We start from the raw sequence: 5000 nt of genomic DNA on the forward strand, positions 1-5000 counted from the left end.
CGCACTGGCGACACGCCCGTTTCGCCTGCCACCCGTGCACACTCGCCTGGGCAGCTGGTCACATGCGTCGCTCACAGGCATTTTGCAGGCCAGCACCGGCGGATGCACGGGTCAAGCGGGACGGGACGAGCGCAAGGCTTGCTTTTGGCGGCACACGAAAACACGAACCCGAAAAAGGGACATACGCACTGGCGACACGCGCGCCCGTTTCGCCTGCCACCCATGCACACTCGCCTGGGCTGCTGGTCACATGCGTCGCTCATAGGCATTTTGCAGGCCAGCACCGGCGGATGCACGGGTCAAGCGGGACGGGACGAGCGCAGGGCTTGCTTTTGGCGGCACACGAAAACACGAACCCGAAAAAGGCGAAAAAGGGACATACACACTGGCGACACGCACGCCCGTTTCGCCTGCCACCCGTGCACACTCGCCTGGGCTGCTGGTCACGTGCGTCGCTCACAGGCATTTTGCAGGCCAGCACCGGCGGATGCACGGGTCAAGCGGGACGGGACGAGCGCAGGGCTTGCTTTTGGCGGCACACGAAAACACGAACCCGAAAAAGGCGAAAAAGGGACACACGGACAGGCGACACGAAAAAAAAGGGGTCGCCCTACCTAGGTGGGCGCAAAAACCCCGTCGGCCAGGAGGTTTCGCCAAAGTGTCTGTACTGTCACACAGGGTCAATAGCACGGGCATGGCCGGCCGCCGCACGTGCAGCGGCTTACGGACGCACGGTTCGGCGGCACGGGTGCCTGGCGGCTTTAGCACCTTGGGGTGGACAGGCCTGGCGGCAAGGGGGGCTAGGCACCTTGCTGCCAGCCGGCAATGGTGCACGGGGCGGGGCGCCACACAAACACGAAAGAGGGACAAGAGCGGGGCGATGGTCCACAGAGACGAGCCATGCACGGGGCCCGTGATCGCCGACACGCGCCAACGCGTGTCGCGGACAAGGACAAGGACGCGACGCGCGGCGCGCGTGCGAGGTCAAGAGGGGCGCGCGCACGAAAACGCGAAAAAAGGGGCTAGCGGCCGAGAAACGCGAAAAAAATCGGGTCACCTACCTAGCCGAACGCCTAAAATCGCTTTGGGCAGGAGGTTTCGCCAAAGTGTCTGTACTGTCACACGGTCCGTACGGGCGCAACCCCATCGCGCGCCAGCACCCCTTCCTGGGGGCGCCCGCGCGCCAGGCGCCTGGCGCCCCACGCGCGCGCGCCCGGCGCCTTGCCCCCCACGTGCGCCCGGCGCCTGGCGCCTTGCCCCCCTCGCGCGCTGCGCGCGGCGCCTGGCGCCTGGCGCCTCGCCCCCCTCGCGCGCGCACGCGGCGCCTGGCGCCTGGCGCCTTGCCTCGCCCCCCACGCGCGCGCGCGCGCGCGGCGCCTGGCGCCTGGCGCCTTGCCCCCCACGCGCCTGGGCGCCTCTTTTCCGCCTGGGCGCCCTGGCACCTTTCCGCCTGGGCGCCTGTTTTCCGCCTTGGCGCCCTGGCGCCTTTTCGCGTGGGCGCCTCTTTTCCGCCTGGGCGCCATGGCGCCTTTCGGCCTGGGCGACTCTCTTTCGCCTGGGCGCCTCTTTTCCGCCTGGGCGCCTCTTTTCTGCCTGGCCAGGGCGCCTCTTTTCCGCCTGGGCGCCATGGCGCCTTTCTGCCTGGGCGCCTCTTTTTCGCCTGGGCGCCTCTTTTCCGCCTGGGCGCCCTGGCGCCTTTTCGCCTGGGCGCCTCTTTCCCGCCTGGGCGCGCCTGGGCGCCTACGCCAGGGCGCCTCTTTTCCGCCTGGGCGCCCTGGCGCCTTTCCGCCTGGGCGCCTCTTTTTCGCCTGGGCGCCTCTTTTCCGCCTGGGTGCCCTGGCGCCATTCCGCCTGGGCGCCTCTTTTCCGCCTGGGCGCCCTGGCGCCTTTTCGCCTGGGTGCCTCTTTTGGCGCCTGGGCGCCTACGCCAGGGCGCCTCTTTTCCGCCTGGGCGCCTCTTTTCCGCCTGGGCGCCCTGGCGCCTTTCCGCCTGCGCGCCTCTTTTTCGCCTGGGCGCCTCTTTTCCGCCTGGGCGCCCTGGCGCCATTCCGCCTGGGCGCCTCTTTTCCGCCTGGGCGCCCTGGCGCCTTTTCGCCTGGCGCCTCTTTTGGCGCCTGGGCGCCTACGCCAGGGCGCCTCTTTTCCGCCTGGGCGCCTCTTTTCCGCCTGGGCGCCCTGGCGCCATTCCGTCTGGGCGCCTCTTTTCCGCCTGGGCGCCCTGGCGCCTCTTTTGGCGCCTGGGCGCCTACGCCAGGGCGCCTCTTTTCCGCCTGGGCGCCTCTTTTCCGCCTGGGCGCCCTGGCGCCTTTCCGCCTGGGCGCCTCTTTTTCGCCTGGGCGCCTCTTTTCCGCCTGGGCGCCCTGGCGCCATTCCGCCTGGGCGCCTCTTTTCCGCCTGGGCGCCCTGGCGCCTTTTCGCCTGGGCGCCTCTTTTCCGCCTGGGCGCGTCTTTTCCGCCTGGGCGCCCTGGCGCCTTTTCGCCTGGGCGTCCTGGCGCCTGTGCGCCCTGGCGCCTGGGCGTCTTGGCGCCTTTTCGCCCGGGCGCCTGTACGATTGTTCGCATGTGCGCTTGGGCGCCTTTTCGCTCGGGCGCCTGTACGATTGTTCGCATGTGCGCTTGGGCGCCTGTTCGACTCTTTGCATGTGCGTTTTGGCTGCCTGGGAGCATGACTGCTCGGGCGCAAGGGGCCTTCGGGTTATGGGGCTCCCGGGTCGAGTTTTTCCTCGGGACCAAGCATCACATTTCATGGGTTTGCGTCGTCGTTCCTTCGTGGCCTGGCCCCCGTTTTAGGCGTTGAAGGAGGCGTCGGCGAGGCGACTCGTCGCAGTGGCAGGCGAAGGTGGACGGGTAGGGTCGGAGGGGCAGCGGATGGCTTCTTGTGGAGGCGGCCGTGCGTCGGGTGCCGCTTCCTCGCCATCGCAGGGATGCCGATGGCCTCCACGCTGCAAGACGTGTAAGGCCGGATCGACTCATCCAGTCCCCATTTAAATGGGATTTACACAAGGTAAAAGCACTTGCCTTTCGTTGGTTACTTAGGGGCATCCCAAACACTTCCGCATCGAAAGATGGATTTCAAATCAAGTTCCGAATTGGTGCTCTGCCAAAGGGAGTGGCGATGATGCCATACTCAAAAATGGGAAGGGACTCATAAAACGGCCTAGGCAAATAGAGCTTTTTGACGTCCGGGCGTGTCATTTCCGGGTTTGCCTCCTGACCCGCTCATAGAAGGCAGCAGCAGCCGTCCTCCTTCGGAAGCTCGCCGCAAGAACTAGAGTAGACGTCGCCGGGGGCGGGACTCGTCGCGGAATCCAGATCTCGGGCATTAAATGACTTGGGAATCCAGATCTCGGGCATTAAATGACTTGGGTATAGTTATTCGGGACGTCGACAACCCCGTGCGCGAAAATCGCTGGCTCCCTGGTGGGTGTGGGGGAGGGACGAATCGGTGCGACATGGGGCTGAATCTCAGTGGATCGTGGCAGCAAGGCCACTCTGCCACTTACAATACCCCGTCGCGTATTTAAGTCGTCTGCAAAGGATTCAAGTCGCCGCTCGTTCGGAACTGCGATTCATGGCGGATGCACGGGTCAAGCGGGACGGGACGAGCGCAGGGCTTGCTTTTGGCGGCACACGAAAACACGAACCCGAAAAAGGCGAAAAAGGGACATACACACTGGCGACACGCACGCCCGTTTCGCCTGCCACCCGTGCACACTCGCCTGGGCTGCTGGTCACGTGCGTCGCTCACAGGCATTTTGCAGGCCAGCACCGGCGGATGCACGGGTCAAGCGGGACGGGATGAGCGCAGGGCTTGCTTTTGGCGGCACACGAAAACACGAACCCGAAAAGGGCGAAAAAGGGACACACGGACAGGCGACACGAAAAAAAAGGGGTCGCCCTACCTAGGTGGGCGCAAAAACCCCGTCGGCCAGGAGGTTTCGCCAAAGTGTCTGTACTGTCACACAGGGTCAATAGCACGGGCATGGCCGGCCGCCGCACGTGCAGCGGCTTACGGACGCACGGTTCGGCGGCACGGGTGTCTGGCGGCTTTAGCACCTTGGGGTGGACAGGCCTGGCGGCAAGGGGGGCTAGGCACCTTGCTGCCAGCCGGCAATGGTGCACGGGGCGGGGCGCCACACAAACACGAAAGAGGGACAAGAGCGGGGCGATGGTCCACAGAGACGAGCCATGCACGGGGCCCGTGATCGCCGACACGCGCGAACGCGGACGCGGACAAGGACAAGGACGCGACGCGCGGCGCGCGTGCGAGGTCAAGAGGGGCGCGCGCACGAAAACGCGAAAAAAGGGGCTAGCGGCCGAGAAACGCGAAAAAAATCGGGTCACCTACCTAGCCGAACGCCTAAAATCGCTTCGGGCAGGAGGTTTCGCCAAAGTGTCTGTACTGTCACACGGTCCGTACGGGCGCAACCCCATCGCGCGCCAGCACCCCTTCCTGGGGGCGCCCGCGCGCCAGGCGCCTGGCGCCCCACGCGCGCGCGCCTGGTGCCTGGCGCCTGGCGCCTTGCCCCCCACGCGCGCCCGGCGCCTGGCGGCTTGCCCCCCTCGCGCGCGCGCGCGGCGCCTGGCGCCTGGCGCCTCGCCCCCCACGCGCGCGCGGCGCCTGGCGCCTGGCGCCTCGCCCCCCACGCGCGCGCGCGCGCAGCGCCTGGCGCCTGGCGCCTTTCCTCGCCCCGCGCGTGGCGCCTTGCCTCGCCCCGCGCGTGGCGCCTGGCGCCTTGCCCCCCACGCGCCTGGGCGCCTCTTTTCCGCCTGGGCGCCCTGGCACCTTTCCGCCTGGGCGCCTGTTTTCCGCCTTGGCGCCCTGGCGCCTTTTCGCGTGGGCGCCTCTTTTCCGCCTGGGCGCCATGGCGCCTTTCGGCCTGGGCGACTCTTTTTCGCCTGGGCGCCTCTTTTCCGCCTGGGCGCCTCTTTTCTGCCTGGCCAGGGCGCCTCTTTTCCGCCTGGGCGCCATGGCGCCTTTCTGCCTGGGCGCCTCTTTT

The sequence above is a fragment of the Aristolochia californica genome, unplaced genomic scaffold (assembly GCF_029961685.1).
Source record: "Aristolochia californica isolate CCGP_79_NKW_82.1479 unplaced genomic scaffold, dmAriCali1.0.hap1 SCAF_12, whole genome shotgun sequence".
In the NCBI taxonomy this organism is placed as follows: Eukaryota; Viridiplantae; Streptophyta; class Magnoliopsida; order Piperales; family Aristolochiaceae; genus Aristolochia; species Aristolochia californica.